Consider the following 23,969-nt stretch of genomic DNA (forward strand, 5'->3'; position numbering starts at 1 on the left):
GACTAAACCATCAACCAATGAGTACACATGGAGGGACCATGGCTCCAGCCACATATGTAGCAAAGGATGGCCTTGCCTGGCATCAATAGGAGGAGAAGCCCTTGGTCCTGTGAAGGCTCAATGCTCCAGTGTAGGGGAATAAAAGAAAGGGTGATGAGGTAGGAGTGGGAGGGTGGGAGGGGGAGCACCCTCATAGAAGCAGGGGGAGGGGGGATGGGAGATCGGGGACCAGGAAAGGGGATAACATTTAAAATATAAATACAGAAAATATCTAATAAAAGAAAAAGAAAAAGAGCATGAAAGAAAAAATAAAGACTTCCACAAAAGTACTAGACATGTTTGAGAGAAAACTGTATGCAGGAGGATGCTGTAAGGAAAACCGGTTTGCTTGGTGTACATTTGGAATCTAAGAACTGCTCCAGGGGAGGACATTAGTGGTCCTCCCACCCAAGTGTGATGTCCTTGCCAAAGACACAACATCTGAGAACTGACTGGCAGAGCAAGGCAAATAAAGGACAAAAAACTAATCCCTGAAGATTTAGAAGAGGAGTTAAGCGAACATGATAATAAGGTTTATTCCTAGGGTGGGTTCAAATTATTTCTTCAAACACACAATTTCCCAAGTGAGTAGAGAAAATCTGCTGAACACCCTTCACATCTGCTAAATGCATTCCTCTTGAGACAACTTGGGCATGGTGAATGGAGCAGAACCTACACAAGCAGGAACAGAATAAGAGAATGGTGCTTGAGAGGACTGAGCCACGCTCACACTGTATGCCCACAGCAGCAGTAGGACGGCACACCCTACTCCCTGGGAAAGGTACCAGGTGCTCCTGGAAGTGAGATGGTGCCTGGATGATATGAAGGACTAAAGAGCAGTCTCTTGAAAAATCAAAGTTGCTCACATTGTATTAGTCATGTTCCTGTGTATGAGAAAGCCCCCAAGGTCAGGGAGAAAAAGTGATGTTAACACCAGCTTCGCAAATAGGGACTCCACATGATGGAAACAAAGACCTTCAAGAACGGACTGACAGGGAAAGGGGCAGGAAAGAAAACTGTGAGTCACTCTTTTATGATCTAAATGCCAATATTACTAAATGTCACATGCCCTATCTGGAGCCTACACAAAACACAGACGATACAAATGTTCGATATGAGAATGAATGCATTATGACTAATTTTATAGTTTTAGGTGGCCTTGATGTTAGATGGAACTCAGCATAACCCATGACCACTCCCAATCTCAGAAGGCATTTCGTAAATGGGTATGGGTGTGTGTGTGTGTGTGTGTGTGTGTGTGTGTGTGTGTGTGTGTGTGTCTGTCTGTCTGTCTGTCTGTCTGTCTGTGTGTCTGTGTGTCTGTGTGTGTGTGTGGTCATATATGGCACTTAGTGCTGATATTTGGAGAGTGCTTCTTGAGAACAATGCCCTCTTAACATTTCCTACTTCTTAGCAGGATCAGACACTAAAAGCTCCAGAGTGATGCCTCGCTACAGGAGGGATGAAAAGCTTACAATCCTGCCAGCATTTCTGGAAGGAACAAGCATCCTCTGTGCGGGCACACAGTATTTATTTCATGAGAAGCCACACAATGCCGACTTTTCAGTGAAAGCTTGTAAACTCCTTGTTTCCTCTCCGAGGAAAGAACGAGCACTGCTGTGGTCCTCAAGGCTCCCTGCCTTGTCTCCAGCTCCCACCACTCCACAGCTGCTCCCACCACAGAAAGTAGGTGAGTCAGATAGCAGAGCCAGCCTAGTGGCAGAGGAGGCAGCAAACGATGTCAACAGCCATGGCAGCAAACAGCTGGAAATGTCTGCCTGTTTTAACTGCACTACACTGGCGAGTGTGTTTTATTTTTGTTTTGAAAGATGTGTTTCCATTTGCGCTCACCCTCCCCTAAACATCTCAAGTTTGTCAAATGAAAAAGGACAATATCCCCATTTCTTTCCCTTCCCAGCTCTCAATGTCTCCCTCTACATTCTAGGGGTGGAAGGAGGAAAACTGCCTATGTAGGAATGAATGACTGCTCTCTGGGTTTCAAACCACTGAGACACCGAGGGAGCTTTAGACCTTAAGATGAAATTTCTTAAGAAACTGGAAAGGCAAGTGGAAGTTAACTTATAACTTTGGTCTCTTGTTCTCCAACCTGTGACCAGTGAAAGAGAGGCTAAGATCCCCTAGAAACAGTTACAGACCGGCTACGTGGGAGCTAGGAACCTAACGTGGGTCCTCTGGAAGAGCAGCCAGTGCTCTTAACCACTCCATCTTTCCAGCCCATGTACCATTTTCTTTTAGGTCACATTAGTTAATACCAGACATTAGAATAATGCCAATCAAAAAGTATGATTTGAGAGTATTGTGCTACTGGGTGTGCTGCTTGCTTGCCTCATCAGACGTTTTTCAAATGTAAGTGTAACTCACAATTTACCCATACTCAGTGTACATACAATTTGTGACTGTTCATTTGCTCACAGGGCTGTCTATCACCAGGCTCAAAACATTCCTATCACCTCCAACAGAAGGCCTGCCCTTCCTCTACACAAACACACAAACAAACACACACACACACACACACACACGTGCGCGCACGCGCGCCTTAAACAGATATTTTCAACGTTCTGCGGCTCTGAATTTGCCTTTTCTAGGTAGTTCATTGACCTAATGCTGATAAAAACATGTACTCCTACCTCCAAAGCCTTTCCTTCATCTCAAACATGTTTCTGTTATATATTTTATTTTTAGTCTAATGTGGGATAAAATATTAGTAACTTCTTTAGAACACTGAAACCATACAAGTCTCCAAAGTCATGATAAGCTCCCCACCACCATGCTAGGGTTCTAATTTTCTTGAGCAACTATCCAGGACTGGGTTGCTGGACTATATGAGCCATTAATCTCCATCTAAAAGAAACTCCCATCTGCTAATGGCAGACATGTAATGTGTCATTGGTCTCCACAAGCTGACATTCCTACTACTCAGGATACCAGAAACAACAAAGCCATTTAAATTGGGAGAGGGGACCAAAAGACAAAGCAGTCTAAACCAAGGGTTTTAATTCCTCAAGTAAGAAAACATACTTGGGCTGGAGAGATGGCTCAGTGGTTAAGAGCACTGACTGCTCTTCCCGAGGTCCTGAGTTCAAATCCCAGCAACCACATGGTGGCTCACAACCATCTGTAGTGGGATCCGGTGCCCTCTTCTGATGTGTCTGAAGACAGCGACAGTGTATTCATACATAAAAAAATAAATAAGTCTTTAAAAAAAAAAAAGAAAACATACTTAAATTTAGTCCCTACTTCCTGTTTTCAACCTGGAATTTAGCATTCTGAACTTTTAACATAACACACACACACACACACACACACACACACACACACACAGAGACAGAGACAGAGACACAGAGAGACAGAGACAGAGACAGAGACACAGAGAGACAGAGACAGAGACAGAAAGACAGACAGAGACAGAGACAGAGACAGACAGACAGACAGACAGACAGGGGGTGCACACATTTGTAAAAGTCAAATGAAGTAGTAAGAGACAGGCCCTCCACCTTGACAACTTTCCTGTGAATTATATCTTTCAAAAAACAGTGGAGGGAACACATAATCAACTCTCAGGATCAGAACACAACAAATTATCCCCAAGCTATCTAGACGTGAATGCAGCTGAAAGATCTAAGAATATCCAGTGTTCCGAGCACAGCTACAAAGTGGGCTTCCTAGTCACTAAGCAATTCAAGCCAGTCTCAGGCTATAACAAGACACTCTCGTAATACAGTTGAGCGCAAACATGATCAAGCTATTTTAGGAGCCTGGCATGGGTGGGTTGAATGTCCTTCTCAAATGATGGTGGGAGGCAGTAATTGGCCTTTGTGAAGGAAGTCATAGAGCTTGTTGATTTCTTTTCACTCTGAAAATTCTCTTTATTCATTATTCCAGCTGCCGGGCAAAACACTTCCCTGATAATAACTGCTGCATTCTAGCCCCATAGTCAAGGGATGGTTTTTTTCTACTCCAAAAGTTCTCTTTTATTTAGTATTTATTTTCTCTTTCATCAGTAATTTTGGTGGTTATCCTGTGATTCCCACCTAATTCACAAAACTTTCTCTCTTTACATCAACTTCAATCTCTCACCAGTTTCATGCTTGCTTTACTGCCTTTCCCCGGCTAGCCAATCAACAAACATTTAGTGTCTAACTCAATGAAGTGGTGCACAGTGCCAAACATCAAAGATGAAAATGGCCACACTCTGCTCTTGAGTCTAGTATGTTCCCCTTGCTAGCCCCATTCAATTCTGGTCTTAGCAATGTCTTGGCAAGCTTGCCAGTTGAGAGAACCTTCCCAAGGAGTGACTAAGTTTGAGATCTGAGTATCTTGGCTGTCCCTGCCCCAGGCAAACCCTCTAACATCTCCATCATATTCAATTGGTTTGATTTTATTCAGATGCTGAACACAGGCAGTAACACAAGAGTCTCAGGAACACTAATGGCTCAGGAATCTCCACCTCCCTTACATAAGCCAAAGCTACAATTACTTTATTTTCCAAAAAAAATAAAAAATAAAAAACCATCAAAACCTACCAACTGATGTGGGGGGAGGGGAATGACACACAAAGAATCAAGCCGGTTGAAAGTTTCAAATATGCACTATTTTCCATATTACTCATCTTTCCTAAATGTCTACAGCTGTCTCGCCTGCATTTCTCTGCAGAAAGATGGAGCAAGAGTCCATAATAGTTGACAGGTCAGAGAGCAATGGGTTCAGAGACAGCAAGTGACTGGACAGTAGACGTAAAAGGCAAGGCCTCTGGACCAGAAGAAGGGATTAAGGCACCAGTATACACATCTGCCCTCCAAGTGTAAGCATCCTATCACAGAGGCCATCTCAGGTCCTCAGTAGCTAGCTTCAGAGGTTGCAGAGGTCAAGAGCGTATAATAAAGGCACAAATCTAGTATGTTCTGGGATGATGACTGAAAGTGTAAAAACTCTCTCGATCACAGCGCTGAGTTGCAAGACTGAATTCCAAATGCTATTTCATGGAAGCATAAACATATGGTTTTAGTGGTTCGGCTCCATGGTTCCCAGCCTATGAATTGTAGAGGTATTTCTAAAATAATTATCAACACAGACCCAACAAGTGGGCCCACAGGACCAACTCCACAAATTACATATATCTAAAGTTCTTAAAATGGTGGTATGGTATCAGTTTTCCCATCAAACTACATGTCCTATGAAGTATTTCAAGCTCTAATGTACGTTCACGAAAGTCCTGGATCTCACTATGTTGTTCAGGCTAACATACTCCCAGTTCGAAGGGAATCCTCCTGCCTCAGCTTCCTGCGTGTGTAACTGGAACTACACACAGTATATGCCACCTTCTCTGGTTTCCAACAAAAAAAAAGGATTCTAGATAATTTTCCTTTTAAATAACTCTAGTTCGTAAGAGTTGTAATTGATGAAGGAAAGGAAATTGTAATACTTGTTCAGGGAAGTCAGAAGAGTAACAGAATCTGTTAAGATTTAATTACTGCCCAGATCTATACTCAAAGCTCCAAACCGTCATCTACACAGATTCCAATGAATCCAGACTTTATACTCTAAGGCATTTTCTAACTGTAATCTAGAATTTTCAGCTTCATCCTTAGTACTTATATTGGACTCTACCAGTAACCCCCACCCCAAACCAGGCTGCTCAATGTAAGCCAGCTTTCTTCACAATGCTAGTTACAAAGCCAGGGCTGGCCCGAGACCCCATCCTGCCCTCACTCAAAGCTTGCCCAGAGGGCCCTGCCACTCAGGCTCCAGTTCACAACACTGCCCTGGAAAACAAGCTGACCCACCCTAGTGCCCTGGAACTAAAAATAATCCTGCTGGCCTGCAGGCTAACCAGGTTCAGGCAGCAAAAACATTCCTGGACCTCCTTAACCCTGGATAGTCTTAGGTTGCACACTCTTGCCAAGAACTCACTCCACATCCTGAGTCTCCTCATGCTCCAGGCAGAGGGTGGAACTTACCGCATGTTAAAGCCTTCATGACCTCTCCTCCTTTATCTAGTAATACACAAGGGGAGTCAAGTGGCTGCATCTCGAGAAAGAAAACTGGCTTTCTTAACCTAACCTCAGCCTCAAAGGGTAGAAGACGGACTTCGGGACACAAAAGAATTAAGTGAATGATTCAAGGTTATCCAGCACAGTCTGGGGATCAGTCTTCTAGCTCCTAGCCCGCTGAGCCACACACTGTAATTGTAAACACATAAATCTGATTCCAAAATACGCATTCTACAGAGTTTGGACACTTCTGTACAAATGGGTATTGTGATGATCTCTAGGCAATCTTTGACCACTGCACTCAAAACCATAATTCATACTTTAGCCTGTAGTACTCCATCCTGTTTTCAAAAACAAAAAGCACCAATGGAATAGAAAGAGTACGTCTTTGCTGCCTTGTGGCTCCCCAGGAAGAGATTCACATACAAAAATTATTCACACTGTTATTTCGAACACAGAAACACCAACAGGTCGTAGAGAGAGGTAGCTGTATATTCTATGTTGAATTTCCATGCAGAAGCAACGTGTGGAGGGAGGCTAGTCTTTGGAAAGCCATTCATAAAATTGCTTCTGAAGTACGGATCCTGGTTTTATCCTGTAGTGTTTATCAACTACATATGCAGCCAGGGACAGGATGCTCTTATTAATAACATGTCATCAGAACTAGACACCATTCTATTCTGTATAATCTGTCTATCTGACTATCATCTATTATTCATCTATCCATCTATCCATCCATCCATCCATCCGGTTATGCACAAGCTGAGTATATCATATCTGGACCAGCAGTCCTTCTGAAGGTGGAGCTTTTCAGATTTTGGAATATTTGCATATATGTCAGACATCTTGAAAATGAGACTGGCATCTAAACGAATCCATTTATTTCATGTACACCTTATCATATTCGTACTTGGAAGTGATTTTATACAGTATTTTTAGTGGGCTTGCATTTTTACTTTGACCTAGCTGCCACATGAGACCAAATGTGGTGTTTTCCACTTGTGGGATCATGTCAGAGCTCAAAAACTTTCAGACTTTAGATGCTTTGAAATTTTCAGACTAGAGATGCTCAACCTATATGACTTCTTTGCATCTGCTCTCCTAGTTTATGGACCGTGCTGAGTTAGGAAATCGACCATGTTCCTCTTCCTCCAACAGGCTACATTATATAATATAAAGTTCTTATAATCTTTTCCCCCTAAGCACTTAAGAAAAATATTTTTTGAATATTTTATATCCTTAATGTGACCATAAATTTTTGTTCAAGTCAAGACACACTGCAAAAAGGTACTAGTAGTAGTGACACTGGAGGTTATGGCTACAGCTCAACTGGTTTATCTAAACTGCATGAAGCCCTGGGATCCACCCTTAGCATCAAATATACAAGGTATGGCACAGCTTGTACTTGTGGTATCAGAGGATCAGAAATTCCAGGTCATCCTCAGCCACATAGTGAGTTTGAAGCCAGTCTTGGAATACATGAGATTCTATGGAATAAAAGGGTAAAAGCCTGCTAAATTCCACACTATCGTCTCTTAAAATGAGTCCTGTAGAAAGGGTATTGGTAATCGGTAGGATTTTTTTTTCCCCTGGCAGCATATGAAAATAATTTAATCTTCTTTGTTTGGATAGCACAGTCAAGGTCCTTTACCAAGGATAGCAGCCTACCTGATCAAGAAACCCTGAAAGCTACAGCTGCACAGAGTGCCTTTCCCTGTCCCAAGTGTCCACACTCTCCTTGCAAGTCATTCTTACCTTCAAACCTCAGATCTAAAATCATCTGTTCAACTCATGAAATCCTTATTGGGTCAGATCGCAGCACAGGTGTAGAGTGTGTGCCATCATTCCAAGCCAGGTCCTTGTTCAGTCTCCAGCGCCGCTCTGAAAGAAGTCAATCACCCTGACCCCGTTTCTTTGCTCTTCTGCAGAGCCATGACGAATCATCTAAAAGCTTTTGGTGGCTCATTTTTCACTCTTTTAGGATTTTTAAGAGCACGATAAGGAGATGAAGAGATGACTCCGTGGTTAAGAGCACCAGCTGCCCTTCCTAGGGTCCTGAGTTCAATTCCCAGCAACCACATGGTGACTCACAACCATCTGTAATGGGATCTCATGCCTTCCCCTGGTGTGCAGGTGTACATGCAGATATACATTTAAAAAAATACTTTTAAAAACATGGTAATTTACTGCCTAGGAAAATAGACAAATCATTTCATTATCATGGGTACCATAAATTATTTCAAAATCCTGGGTGCCTGACATTATTTTCATTTATTGTCACAGCTGCTTAACCTTGCTCATGTATCTAAGTATGGAGCCTACCTTAAACATAGTAATCATAGCAGGTACCACAAATTACAGTCTTTATCCTTCTATGAAACTCAGAAATTAATTTCATTCTACATAAAATTAATAATGTCATATAAAACCATTCCTTTAATCTCCCCACAGTGAGACACACAATTTAATCCTTGTTAGTGCTGTGTGTTTGCTTTAAATCCTGTTGCTGCATTCCTTCACGCAATCAAGTGCCCTTTAAAAAACCAGTATATCGGTTCCATTTTCCTTCTCTAAGAGAGGTTATGACCTTTTTATACCCTGTGGGGCTTTTGACCCTGGTTCCTGTTCTTCTTATATTACTGTTAAGTTACAGTTCTCACAGAACGACTGCCACTTCGGTGAGATAACCAGAATTGTCTTAAATAATATTGAGCTTTCTCCTATTAGACAATGTGAGCTAAGCAAAGAAGCCTAGCATAGTATTACGATACATTTGATAAAGAATGACATGAAAACCTAGTCAAGGATGTCACAATATTTTTAAAATACTTCCTTGCACAGTGAATTATAACGCAGGCTGATTCAACTCATGGCACTGTTCTCTTCACAATGAATTTCAACTGAGTTTGATGCTGCAGCATTTGCACAGCCTGCTTTGCCGAATAAATCATGATTTCTGTATATAATACAATTATTTAGAGGACAATTCTTGAACAGCACATAATTAGTTAAGGTTATAGTACTAAGGATTTAATTATCCTAAAGGAATGGGGGAAGCCCAGAATCTGAGAATTAGGATTGAAATAAATTGTTTTACTCAAAAAAAAGTGTTTCATGACCTACGAACACTGAACTAAGAAATCTGGAGTTGAGCACCCACAGAGCAGCTGTGACTGATATTACTATTAGGGAGCCGCCATGCAAGAAGCAGATCAAAATAATTAACACTCAACCTGATTTTTTTTTTAAAAGAGAGAAGGCCAAATTACTCCCATATGATTGCTTTTAAAATCAGAAAGTTATGTCAAGTAGTTGATTACTTAGTTAAAGATGGATGTTGACAAGGTAGACTGAAGAAAGGTGGGCGGTCAGCTCTCTCAAGCTGGTACACAGGAAAAGAAAATTTCAAAGTCAAGTGTCTTCTTACCAACTGTTTTAAAACAAAAACAGAGGAGGTCCTTAAAACCCACCCACATTGCTCCAAAAAGAAGGCTGGTGGGTTTTTTTTTAATTGTTTTTGTTTGTTTGTTTCATTTTTCTTTTGCCCTAAGAATGGCAGATAGGAAATCTGAGGGGTTTTTTCCAACATCAGAAGCAACAGCAGCAAAATCTCTCCCCCAAATTTTTGAGTATAGTCAACCATCTGTTTTGTCTTTCAATGTTCCAAAATCTAGCTGGAGGGAAAGGAGGTGTGTACTCTTTTGCAAGAATTGGTTATGGTTATTGGAGGGGGGGCGTCTTATTCAAAGAGGAAAAGCGATTTTATAGAGAAATAAGCAAATAACAGGACCAAAAGCATCAAAAAAAAAAAAAGTTCCATCGAAAAAAAGTGGGCAGTGACAGTTCCTCCACCAGAGGATGGGCTGCTTTTGCATGTGTTGGGACACTGACTGGAGCTTAGCTTTTCCTATCCTCATGGCCCCAGTAGGACAGTTTCCTCGTGTGGACTTCACAGCCTAGATCACATTTCCCAGCTTCTCCAGCAATGCTTGAAATGTCTCACCGTGAAGAACCTTTTCTCTTCTTGTCTTCGTCCTCTGTGTCTCTTTCCTTGGATGCTCTTCAGTCTCCAAGTCAGTTTTACCCCATTGCCCTCCCAAGGTTTGAATGACCACTAGCAGAGTTAACGATTTGCAGACAATGTCTCTATTCAGGAGTACAAACAATTCAAAACACGCTCTTTTAAGACTGTAGCTCTTGGGGTGGAGGTGTCTGAGCTCCAAGCAAAGACAAAGTTTCAATTACTTTGTGAAGTGAAGCAGAAAAATTAAGTGAGATCCCAGCAAACTTTATTAGTGATGACAAGCAATACTTAATGCTTTTGTTTTAGGAGTGTTCTGGAACCTTTGTTAAAATATATGAAAAATACATCTGACTGTCTTCCTCTACTCATTTCTTGTTCAAGAGCCCTGTATCTGTGTGTGTGTGTGTGTGTGTGTACATGTGTGTGTGTACCTACATGTGAAAAGTTGTCTCTGACCAAATTACCATTCAGTATATTTTATAAGCAAAACTATGCAATTAAGCAAAGTCCTGAATCTTCTTCTTGTTTAACTATAAGCATGACTAGAAACTACAGCAATGTTTCAATCTTTTGCGTAATTAATTCTTGACTTCTAAGTCTAAGACCACTTGCTTCGATAGTTCTTGATGATTTTATCATGAGCAGAGAAATAACATGATGAGGGAGGCACCAACATATTACAAACAAGCAACTCATTCTCTGTATTCTCTATTTTGGGAGTGGAGGTTGGAGTTTAGTCAGAATTTCTGTATGTAGTCCTGACCATCCTGGAACTTGCTCTGTAGACCTGGCTGGCCTCAACTCAGAGATCCACCTGCCTCTGCCTCCCAGGTGCTGCGATTATCCTCTCCATTTTAAGGTAAATATGCAATACAGCAGTCCCGATATTCATTGTTTTAAGTTTCTTTCTGTTTTCAGAACCTCAGAAGGTTCTAGGGGTATGAACTCTTTAGATTGGCTTAAGCCCCTGTCATCTTTTCAGCAGCCCCTACAACAATGCTAAAACACAGCTTGAGTTCTAGAATCAAAACACACACCAAATAAAAGCTTAAATATAATGAAAGCTTTCTTTACTCATTGCATTTACCTTTAACAGGTATACCATTTCTTTCATAGAAAAAAAGTGCTTCAATTGAATGAACTCTTTTTACACTTGGTTAAGTGGAGTCAGCAACAGGGCTCAGCGGGTTAAGGCACATGCTTTCAAGCCTGATGATCTATCTGGGTTTCATCTCCGGGAATCACAAATGAAAAAGAGCCTACTAATTCATAAGTTGTACTCTGAGCACCACATGCATGCACATGCCCCAACACACACACACACACACACACACACACACACACACACACACACACACACACAAATAAATGTAGCTAAAAAATAAAAATTGGCCAATATAACGAACCTTAACCTTAGCCCATTATACCAGTTTCTGTATTTCTCATAGGGAAAAACCAATGAACTCACAGAACAGAAAATGGCACCCCAAGAGAAGCAATTTACTTTTCAGGACATTCTAACAGCACATTATGATCCATCCAGGGGTTGCAGGTGATGGCGAAAGCGGAGTGCTAGTCCAGTGCAAATGACTGCCTTTACTCTTTCAACACCTAACCTAAATGTCACCACACTACTCCACTCTGGCCCTGCATTAGCAGCTTCGAAGAGATTATATAACACCATTTTTAGAAATATAATTTTCAAAAAATTGAGATGAGCCGGGCATAGTGGCACACACCTTTAATCCCAGCACTCAGAAGGCAGAGCCAAGTAGATCTTGTTTGTGAGTTTGAGGCCAGCCTGGTCTACATAGAGTTCCAGGACAGCCAGAGCTATACAGTGAGACCCTGTCTCAATAATAATAATAATAATAATAATAATAATAATAATAATAACAACAACAACAACAACAACAACAACAACAACGAGACAAGTATGGTGACTCACACCTAAAATCACAGTTCAAGGCCTCCTTGACTACATGCCAATTTGGAAGCCAGTATGAGCTACATGACATGTCTCAAAGTAATACACATGTATGTGTGTGTACACAAATGCACACATGTGTTCCATACATTCATGTACAATCTTTTGTTAAGAGTCCCCAAGAATATAGCCAAACTATAATCATATAATATGGTGGTGTTTGTTTTCTAGAAAACTCAAGTCTCCTAACCAAACATTTAAGTTCACTACTAGTCACTCTCTCAAGATGCAGACCCCTACTTAGGACCAAGGATCCCAGAGCCAACCAACTTCAAGATTCCTCATTGTAGCCACATCTCTTACATGTTAACAGGGTAGGGGGTCTAAAACTGCACTCTGATTCAAGGAGAATGCCCTTGCTATTACAGAGTCTTACATTTGCTGAAAATGATTATAGATCAATTGACACACTGGCATTAAGAATATGTTCTCCCTTCCCCCTTCCCCCGCCCTCTTTTATAAGGTTTCTTCCAAATGCCAAAACACAGTAAAAGATTTGTATTCCCTTACCATGTTTTGGAGACAAACAGCTGCAGTCCCTGTTTACTGATACAAGCACTGTCCTCATCGTTAAATGAAGGAGCTCGCATGGAGACACATGCTTTGTGTCTCTATAAACATTGTTCTGACCTTGTCTTTCAAAGATTCTCTTTGAAAAACATAGATCCTATTTCTATGGAAAATGATTTTAAAATTCACAAACATTCAGATATGTTACTTGTACTCCTAACCGGTTTGCCTTTTGTATCAAGAAAAACTACCAGTAAGGAGGGGCTCACTGACACTATGCCTAGCTTGCCTGGCCCTGAGGTCCTTCCTTAGAATGTACACAAAGGAGAAAAACCATCCCTGATAAAATTAACAGTGAAGTGCTGGGGAAAAGATTCAGTCCGCAAAGTGCCTCCCACATAAGCATGAAGACCTGAGTTCAGATCCTAAAGCACACACAAAAAGCCAGGTGCAGTTGGACCTGGGAACTCAGCTCCACAAAGGTGGAGCAGGAAAAATAAACCTGTGGCTTGCTAGCTAGCCAATCCAGCTTACTCAGATTCAGGGAGGGACCCTGTCAGTGGAAAGCAATTATCTCTGGCCTCCTCGAGCACATAAACACACACATGCAGGAACACAAGCTCCACATTTGTACACTTTCACAGGCACGAAATTTAGAGGTAAATACACATTAACAGTGCAAGGTTTCTTCTTTTCTTTTGACAGAGAAGGTCTCCCTCACAGGGGCGAAGCAGTTCACAAACGGGGCTAATGTGTTTACTGTGCGTCCTGCGCGTGAGTGTTCATGTCCAGGAAACAGGACTGGGACAATGTTCTTGGAGGAGCGGTTAGCAAACTCCAAAAGGAAGGGCCTGTTCGAACTCCATCCCTCTTCCTATCACCCACCATCTGCTCATAAAAGACTTCACCTGCTTTGATGGCTGACAATCAAATGAGATGACAAGTCTCCACTACCCACCCTTGGACTTGGAGGTTAAGTGAAACGAACACTCGTAATTGCCGAACTGGAAGTTTTGCAAAAGCCCTTTGATAAGGTCTCTGGTACAAATTAGGAGCATTTTAGGCGCTTGCTTAAAAGCAAGCACGTGGCTTATGAACCTCTGCCCTTCCTGCTTATCACATCTTGCAAGTCCCTGGGATATTCTAGATAGGGAGCTTTGAAAGTTCAAAGTAATTTTCAAAATTCTCTTCCTTAGTGTGTGGCTTTTAATATGGAATGGTTAGACAAACCTTAAAGTCGAATCATGCTACAGGTCGCACTTTGGAATTTTGGCTGTTACCACAGTGATGTGAACAAGTACTGGACATCAAAATGTCCTAACTCCTTGAGAATCCCTCTTAACACTTACTGATACTCTTGAAACTTCTACATAAGGGACAAGTTAGGGCACTTAGGGCCAGTGAAGAGATTTGCACTGATTTCCTGGCAGCAGCGGTGGTGTACAATGCATTACAAGCAAATGGATTCCTTATCAAACATTCATTCTCACAAAAGACCTTAAAACCTGAGACTAAAGGAGTAACAGAGTGGTAAAATAAATGCTTAGCATGCACACCACACGAAAAAGGAAATTAAAGAACCTTAAAATAATCTAAACAATCTCTCTGAGTTCTCTTCTCCCTCCCCCCCCCTTTTGTTTTTTGTAAGACACACAGCTAGGCTGTCTTCCAACTCATTCTCAAGGAGAGACTGACACGAACTCCTGATACTTCTGGTGCTAAGCATAAGTTGCTATGCCTGGCTCAGAGCACTGTCTTCTACAGAATCATCAAGAATGATTAAGAAAGGGTTGGGGATTTAGCTCAGTGGTAGAGCGTTTGCCTAGGAAGCGCAAGGCCCTGGGTTCGGTCCCCAGCTCCGAAAAAAAGAAAAGAAAAAAACAAGAAATATGTTCCAGTGCTGGAGAGATGGTTCAGTGTTTAGGAATACTTGTTGCTCTTGCAAAGGACCTGAGTTTGATTCCCAGCACCCACAGGGGGTGGCTCACCATCATCTAGAACTGCATTTTCAGGAGATCTGATGGCTTCAGGCACCTCACAGACATGTGGCATATACACATGTACAAAAGGAAAACAAGCACACATGTAAAAACAAAAGATAATCTGAAAATATTTTTTAAAGAAAGGAAAAATGTTCCTTGTGCTTCTACTCCCTGCCACATGTACTTTTAAAACTTAATATGTCGTGTCATTTTCTTCTGGATAGGAAGTGGACTTTATGAATTCTTTGGCCAGAAATAAATGATGGGCAATAAAAGCACCCAGCTTGGCTACGAATACAAATTGGGATATGCTAGGAATTCACTCTGATATTATCTGTACTTTTTCTTTTCTTTTCTTTGTAGGGGTGGGGTTGGGGTGACCAGCGTCTGGCTATGTGACCCTGGCTGGAAATGCAAGGGCTCTGTAGACACAAACTCTCATTCTTTTCTCATTCTCCCAAGTCCCAAGGGTTAAGATTATAGGTGGCACAACCACAATGGATTTTACCCCTTTTAAAATAATCTCCCAGTTCAATTATTCACACACACACACACACACACACACACACACACACACACACACACACACACGCACATGCACGCACACGCGTGTGCGCCACCGCACGGTGAAAAGAGGAGGGAAGGAGGGATGGAGGGAGGGAGGGGGAGGTGCAGGCTGACTAAACTACCTTAACTAGTTCCCAGAGTGGTGTTTTAAAAGGGAAGTCAAAGGAACTTTCATTAATCAGTATGTAAGTTTATTTATTCAGTGACTGTCATGGGTCTACAGGACAGGTGAGCATTGCAGTCCATGTTAGGGAAAACTCCAAAAGCTCTCTCCTGAGGCAGTGAATGGTCTATAGACTTTTCCCCTAGGGGACCATAGGCAAAGGGTAAGCAAGTACCTAGCAAAATCTGGAGCTAAAAACCAAACAGGCATTAGAAAGGCATTCAGTTATAAGCTGGCCAAAGTCCCATTCTGGAGTCTCTAAAATAGGAATGATTGCACAGGATAAACCCGTCACCAACTTTAGGCCCCTAGTCAGTGATATGCAGAGCTAACAAAAGAAATAATCACAATTCTAGCAAAGTTATCAAGGTGAACAAGTGAGTTGGTCATGGCTACACCTGTTGCTGGGAAATAATTGTGGAATATCCGTGTGCAGAAAAAAAGTAGATAGGTATGCCAGGCCTGGTGGCTCACACCTATAACACCAGTCCTCAGGAGGGTGAGGCAGAAACATTGTTGTGATTCTCGGGCCAGCCAGTGCTACCTAGAGGGTTCTAGCCAAACTAGGCTATACCATGAGCCATCTCGAATGATCAGACTCAGGCTGAGAGAAAAAGGAGTAATGGCTCAAAAGTGTGCAGTTTATGTGGGACAAAATGTTCTAAAATAGATTGGGTTATAGTTGTACAATTCTAAACATACTCAAAATCCTATACTTTAACAATATAGAGTTACGGTACACCAGTCATGTAGCAATCAAGCTGGAGAGAGGAGCGTTGTGATACTGCCACGGCTGCAGCATCGTGGGAAGACATTGGAGAGCCAAGATAAAGCTCTCCTGGCATCAACCAAAGGAATAAAAAGGCAAACCCTGTTCTTTATGTAAATGGGTAATTTGTACACATAGGTGCACATCCTACTCACGGGCACTACGAAGGAAAGTTCTAGAGAAGGGCAACAGAAATAAGAGAAGAGAGAATCCCAGGAGACTAAAGATGGAAGGGAGGAGGTGGAGAAAAGAAAAAGAAACTGTTGAGTTACAAAAGAGTTGAGCCAAGGTGAACCAAGAATTTCACTGTGGAAATCTTTAGAAGCTTCGAGGGTTTCAGCTGGGAACAGGGCAGAGCCTACAGGTGCACAAGGAAAAGGGACCTAGAGATCCAAACCCACTCCATGACGTTGGGAGAAGTTTGCTGACCCTGCTTGGCCTTCTATTCCCCTGTCTTCACACACAGTATGATTCTCAAGTGCACTCAAATCCTCTCTGATTGACCAAGTGTAGTCCTTCAAGAAATAGAAAGAAGCTTCTCGAAGCAGACTTATCATATTCTGATTCCCACTCCAAAATTCTGTGAAAAGGGGCATTGAGCTTGCATGTGGCTGACCATGTTGTTGGACTAGTCGGTTCACATGCAACTTCCAAATTCTCCAAATACCCAGAGGGTCAGAGACCCTGGTAAAACCATCGATGACCCTTGTGGTGTGCGCCGATATTGTTGCAGTGTATTGTAGGGTTGGGTGGGTTTTGTTTCCTGCTTGGTCAGTGTAGGTGGAAACAAACAACATGCAAACTGCCATGTGTACACAATGCATAATAAAGCATTCTCAAAGCTTCTGACCATTTCAGCCCTCAATTTGTAAATGTCCTCTATCACACACAACAGACTATCTCACAGGACGAATACAATCATTGAAATTCAGCCAACATTGGTGTATTAAGGGATTGTGGGAACTGAACTGAGTGCCCCTGGTATGTGTATAGTGCTAGTCTATGCTTTTTGATTTGTTAACATGTCCTCAGGGAAATCATTCTAATGGAGGCAGTACAAAACCTAATTCTCTCCCAAGTAGCAAGAGAAACACAGTAACGAAATGGAGAAAGGTTTTTGTTTTGTTTTGTTTTGTACATTTACACCAAAGAACAATTTGTGGAAATGTAAAACTTTAATTGTGATGGAAACAGGTTTTAAGCATGGAATGCATATTGAAAAGCAAAAAAAGGAACAGATCTGGGGGGATAAGGAATTGAACTCAGGGCATACACTAATCAAGTGGCCTCTCACTAAGCCACACACTTCCCCATACAGACCTACCCCACATACAAGTTTTAACATAAAAAGAAGGACTCCTTTCAACTGTGGCAATTTCCACGTGTTAATAATGTCAAACTGGAAAGACTTCACACAATTACACATTTGACAAAAAGCAAACAAGATAAATAAATAAAGCACAGTACACACAGGAATTACCATGGCCTTTGGGCATTCAGTGAACCAGTTCTCAGGCTCCGTTTCTCTCCAGCCACTGAAAAGCAGATCTGTTTTTTCTTTTGCTTTTTACTTTCTTTCCTTGTTTTGTTTAAGAGTGACAAATACCAGCCCAGGAAAGCAAGTAGTGACTGACACTGGTGATCGCCATTGAAAGCATCCGAGCCTTCTTTCACGTCTTTGTCGACACTCTTTAAAATCTTTGATTGGTCTAGATACCTGTGTGACCCCCGAGGTAGCTGTGGAATCACAAAAGGATACTAGGGGATCATGCCACAGGGCCTGCAAGCAGGACAAACTCGTTTCAGAAAGGAAGAAGAATGGAACTTAAAATCAGTCTGAGAGAAGTGGGCCCAGCCCTCTCCAAATGGCCCAGTTGAGCTTCGTGAGCTGTCCCATAGCCAAGTCTCCCCAGGTTTCTCCTAATCCTCAGCAGCCACTGGAGAGAGCCAGGATGAAACTTTCTTCTGAACAAAGAGAACTGAAAAGGGCTGCGTCTCAAAGTCACAGGCTCCTAACTAGCCACTGGCCCAAAGCCAAGAAGAGTCCAAGTACTCAAGCCAGAGGCCCTGCTGTTGAAGGACAGTGAGCTGACAAGCAGGGTCAGGTGGGGGTGGGTAGTAGCACATATGCAGAGAAGTCTGTCTTCTGAGCTCTAGGATAGCTCTCTCTTAGCCCATGGCATTTCACACCCCCAGACTTTCCCCCAATTAGTCTATGTGACATGACTGGGCATGTGTGCGCTCCTATGTGCTCACATATGGCTTCGCCTGACATACCTCCATGATGGAATCCAACACAAACAAACACCCTTGCAGAAACAGATATTCATGTAGAAGATGCTCTTGGTAACAAATGACAGTATGTAGGGAGTTCAGGGTTCTTCTCCCAGCTGTAAAATACAATCAGTCGGGGCACTGCACCGGGTTACCAAAAGCAGTTAAGGAAATGGCAGTAAAGCACTCTAAAAATAAACCATGGACCAGAGTGCCTGAATGCTTTACACAAGCAGTTTAAAGTCCCATCCAACCCTGGACTCTGACCCCATAGGTAGCAATGAATATCCTAGTAAGAGCACCAGTGGAAGGGGAAGCCCTGGGTCCTGCTAAGACTGAACCCACAGTGAACTAGTCTATGGGGGGAGGGCGGCAATGGGGGGAGGGTTGGGAGGGGAACATCCATAAGGAAGGGGAGGGGGGAGGGGGATGTTTGCCCGGAAACCGGGAAAGGGAATAACACTCGAAATGTATATAAGAAATACTCAAGTTAATAAAAAAAAAAAAAAAAAGAGTAGAGGAGCAGAGACTGAAGGAAAGGCCATCCAGAGACTGCCCCACCTGGAGATCAATCCCATATGCAGACACCAAACCCAGACACTACTACTGATGCCAAGAAGTGCTTGCTGACAGAAGCCTGATATGGATGTCTTATGAGAGGCTCTGCCAGAGCCTTATCAATACAGATGTGGATGCTTTCAGCCAACCATCAGACTGAGCAGAGACCCCAATGGAGGAGTTAGAGGAAGGACTGAAGCTGCTGAAGAGGTTTGCAACCCCATAGGAATTACAACAATAGCAACCTACCAGACCCCCCCCCCCCAAAGTTCCCAGGGACTAAACCACTACCCAAACAGTACTCATGGACAGACCCATGACTCCAGCCACATATGTAACAGAGGATGACCTTATCTGGCACCAATGGGACAGGAAGTCCTTGGTCCTGTGAAGGCTCAATGCCCCAATGTGGGGGAATGTTAGGGCAGTGAGGTGGGAGGGGGAAGGTGTGGGGGGCAGAAGCACCCTCACAGAGGCAGGATGGAGGAGGGCAGATGGAATAGGGGATTTGCAGAAGGGAAACCAGAAGGCAGATAACATTTGAAATGTAAATTAATAAACTAACCAATAAAAAATTAAAAAAAGAAAAAAAAAAAAAATAAAGTCCCATCCAGTGGCAACCTCAAGCTTGTTCTTGGAGAAGCACCCTTTAGCCCCTTTCACTGTTTCCTTTGAGTTCTGTCTCCTCAGGAACCTCGGGGTAAGAAAGAAGGCTATCATTGCTTTGGTCTCCCCAGTACCTCCTGGCACAGGTACTCATAGCCTTTGAATAAAGAAACAGATAGCCCTGGGGCTGCCTTTCCTAAAGGGTCTCCCATCCGAGCACGGGCCAAGGAGGATGGATGGCTGTTTTGTCTTTCCTTCTTCTTTCATACGCCTGTCTCTCTCAGCCTTCCCTCAAATCTGAGCTAATCCCTCTGCTTTTTATATTAACACGAATCCTAACTACTTCTGTAGCTACTGGAGATGGGAGGCATCAGGGAAAGAAAGATGCCTCAAGGAATTAATCCCTGCCAGGGTCATACCATCTGTGGGATAACCTCTGGAGAAACCAGAGAGAATTTCAAGGATGTCAGACGCCCCTGAGCTCAGAGCCCAGGACTTCCCAATATCTGCTGTAAAGGCTAAGCAGTCTTTTAAAGGAAACTGCATCTCTTGCCTCAGCACCAAGTTTCTTTTCCCAGCTCTTACGTGTAGCCAACACCTCTTCCCATATGACTTCACCTCCTGTTACCATTCAAATTATGGCCTCATTGCCATGTCCTGTGTTGCTCATTTCCCCTTGGCAGCATGTTGGATGAAGAAGTTCAATTTTAAGAATAAATTCTAGCTATTTCCAGTCTTCATTGCCCTATCATAAATACCATCTATCAGTTGGAACTTCAAAAATATGTTATGATGCTAATGTTAATATTTAGTAACCGGCAATGAGTGCTTGTTATGGGCCAGGCACTATGCCAAGTGCTATGCTTTCTATCTTGGCTCAGTTCAGTGCTACGACTTTGTGAGGTAGGCAAAGAACTGTTCTCCCCTCCCCCAGCACTACTGTACTGCGGGACACTGGAGTAGAGTCACTTGGAAACATGTCCATATCCCAAGCTAGCTGTAAAGAGGGCACTTCACCATATATATTACTCCATGTTTGGTATGCCATAAAATGGCTTTCAGTGTATTCAAAGATGCTCAGTGACCACCACAAGCAGTAATGTAACATTTTCATTACCCCTGGTCCAAACTCTCTACCTTTTCCATCACTCCTAACATCCTAACCAGCCCGTGTGATTCGAATTTCTGTCTCCCATCGTTTTGCTCACCAAGGATAGTTTCATGAAATTGGAATTGGAGTCATAAAAATGTGCTTCTAAAACTTCCACTCTGAGCCCGTCACAGGGGAAGAGGAGTTTCTCTAGTATGGACACATCTCTAACACCTGTTCTTTTCCCAAGCCAAGAGTCCTATTACCAACAACTTCCCCTTGCAATGTGAGATACATGTGGGACATTTTTTTTGGCTGAAGGTAAGGCTTGTCAGAGGGTTGCTGAGCCTTTTGGGAGTTCTTAGGATATGGTCTGCCCTGAGAAAATGAGCACAGTCTCTAGAGTTGGAAAGACCTGGTTTCACCTCATACACTGGAAATACAAAATGGTGTAGTCACTACGGAAAACACTTTGGCAGTTCCTCAAAAGGTTACGTGTCAAAACTGCTATGTACTCATTCATTCTACTCCTAGAAAATAAATCAGGAATGTAAACGAATATTAGAAGCATTGATCACAGTAGTGGGAAGGTTAATAACAACTGAAATGTTCATCAAATGGTAAATGGATGATCCATTCAGTGGACTAGTAATCAGCTCTGAGAAGGAGAAAGTCTAGACAATGGAATGGTGAGCACAAACAACTCAGGTAAATTCAGAAACAACAAAAAGCAGATGAATTACTGACAGGAACTGAAGGGAAGAAGAACTGAAAGTCCTATACCTTTTTTTTAACTTGTCAGTGTGTGTGTGTGTGTGTGTGTGTGTGTGTGTGTGTATAACATATAACACTCACTTTTCATCCTCCTCACTGCCCCTCCTTCCGGTCACCTCCTCCTGTTTCAGTGTGTGCTTGACCAGTCGGTGTTGTTAAAGAACTCTATGAATTCACTGAGTCTGCTCTGACCACTCCCTGCCAAGTGAACTGCTCATTTTTAGCCGGATATCAAGCTACATGCTATTACTTCAACTGAAAGCAAAAAAGTTAGTTTAAAGCCATGGATTCATCTTGTAGAAGGGAAGGCAAGTCTCTGCACCCTTACAGGGAGAATAAAGTGGCAGGGGGAGAGGAGTAGACAATCAGTCATTTTACAAGGTTTTGTGAGAGTTACTCAAAGACCCATAAAGATCAAGAGCACTGGCACAGAGGAGGTGGTCAAGAAAGATAAAAAAAATAAAGAAAAAGGAAAAGTGGGGGAAGAAAGAGAAGAATGAAAATCACTACCCTTGCTACTTAAAGCAGAGAGAGCAGAATGGCTGGCCTTCTCAATTGCTTTTTCAATTTGGTGTGTGCTTATAATAGCAGATAGATGCCTGGGGCTCTGTGGCCATGGCTTCTAGCACCGATGGTGTGCTACCGGTTCTAGGAGAAACCCTGTCTCTAAAACCAAAGTCAATAGCTCTTGAGGAATGAAACCTGAGATCAACCTCTGGGCTCCACATCCATATGCACACACATACACATACAGTAACACTCACACACACTCCAGCACAAGCACACACACACAGGCATGCACACACAGAGTCACACAAGATGAAGGAGGGAGGGAGGGAGTGGGAAGGAAGAAGAGGGGGAGGAAGAGGGAGAGGGAAGGAGAAACAGCAAGACAGAGAGAGAACACCTTGTTTAGCTCTTGGCATTTGGTTGTTGTTGGAGGACTTGTCGATACTATTTATACACAATGCGAATTTTACATCTATTTTTGAAAATCAGTTATTCTCTAAAGTAGTGTTTTCTCTTGGAAAGTGGAAAGTACAAAGACAGGGATAGAGACAGACAACTGGATGCAGCCCTGCTAGTTACTGTTCCATTCCAGAGCCCCAAAGACCTGCTTCCAATGTGTTCTTCATTACTCCAGGAAGACAGTCCATTTAAGGACTCAACTGCAGAGCCAGCCCTAGTTAGGCAGGCTCAATGGTAACCAATGCTCTGCCCGCACTAGCAATTTTGAAGAAGCAATAGCTCTTAACAAGCCAGCACTTCTTCCTCAATATAAAATCAAACATTCTCTCCTGCCTCACAGGCTAACTCTCCTCCAGAGCAGCAGGGTGTGGCAACTGACTGTTGAGTTCATTATACTATAGCATTTATTTTGAAAATGTGAACTTGTTTCAAGGCAACTGATATATTAGGGCATAATTTGAGCATAATGTGGACTTCCCATTTATTTAGGCACACAATTTCATCGACAAGAAACATAAAGTGAGTGCAGAAAAATGCAATCAGCTGTCCTGAGTCATGTCAGAAGACACCAACTGTACACAGCAAACATTCACCAGCCCTCTGTGTTAGCTGTGTAGCCTGAGCCACCTCATATGCAGTCAGTGACATTTTTCATCTAAGTTCAGATAACCCCCATCTACCACTTCACATTCATGCTGGCACCCATGCTCCAAGAAAAGTCTAGGTGTCTTCGGGATCAAAGACCACAGTTACTGTGGCAGCTATGTGCTTCTTAACTACTCAGCATGTAGAAAAGTGCCCTTGTGTGTTTCTTCAGTCAGTCCTTTAGTGTTGTCCTCTAACTCCAATCTTATAGGAATGCGAAGAAAACCACCCGAATCTAAGTCAGGCCATCACTCAGTGCTGGTGAGGTTATTACAAAGCAGGAGGAATGCTCACCATTTGGACAGGAATAAAAAATGGCACAGCCACCTAGGAATACATTTCCTTTGGCTGTTTCTTCCAAAACTAAACATACTCCTACCATTTCAGCCAGTGACTATGTCCCTTGGCATTTACCAAAAGGATTTGAAAATATATGGTCACACAAAAACTCACCCACAAATGTTAACAACATCTTTAGCCATAATTGTGAGATTTGGAAGCTACAAAGATATCACTCAGGTGCTAGAAGGGAAAATATAGACTATAGTATATCCAGACAACTGAGTATTATTTACCACTAAAAAGAAATGAACTGTCTCGCCACAGTAAGGAACGAAGGAAACCCTTCTGAAAAGGCTGTAGACACCATGATATCACATTCTGGAAAAGGTAACATACTATAATGTTTAGTGTATGTTAAAATTTTGCCCCAAACCACAGGGTGTATGCCACTAAGAACCCCTTATGTATACCATGTACTCTAGGTTAATAATGATATGTCAAAACAGATCCATCAACTATAATTACTATGCCAATCTGGGCAAGAGGTTGATAGCTGTACTATGCACATGTAGGAAGGAAGGGATATGAGAATTCTTTGTGCTTTCTGTTCAACTTTGCTTTGATTCTATAAGAGCTCTAAAAATAAAGTACTCTAAACTATTAAGGATGGAATTATTACAGTTGGTCAGTGGTCAAGAGCACTTGCTGCTCTTGCAAAG

At 42.5% G+C, this 23,969-nt stretch overlaps 1 protein-coding gene and 1 long non-coding RNA gene across 3 annotated transcripts in view; one reads left to right on the forward strand and one right to left on the reverse strand.

Annotated features, from left to right (window-relative positions):
- LOC102550607 (uncharacterized) overlaps positions 1-23,969 on the forward strand; it is a 180,790-nt gene that overhangs the window by 155,852 nt on the left and 969 nt on the right. The window lies entirely within an intron of this gene.
- The window catches only part of Gpc4 (glypican 4), a 110,607-nt gene that overhangs the window by 57,676 nt on the left and 28,962 nt on the right, over positions 1-23,969 (reverse strand). The window lies entirely within an intron of this gene.

The sequence above is a fragment of the Rattus norvegicus genome, chromosome X (genome assembly GCF_036323735.1).
Source record: "Rattus norvegicus strain BN/NHsdMcwi chromosome X, GRCr8, whole genome shotgun sequence".
Classification (NCBI taxonomy): Eukaryota; Metazoa; Chordata; class Mammalia; order Rodentia; family Muridae; genus Rattus; species Rattus norvegicus.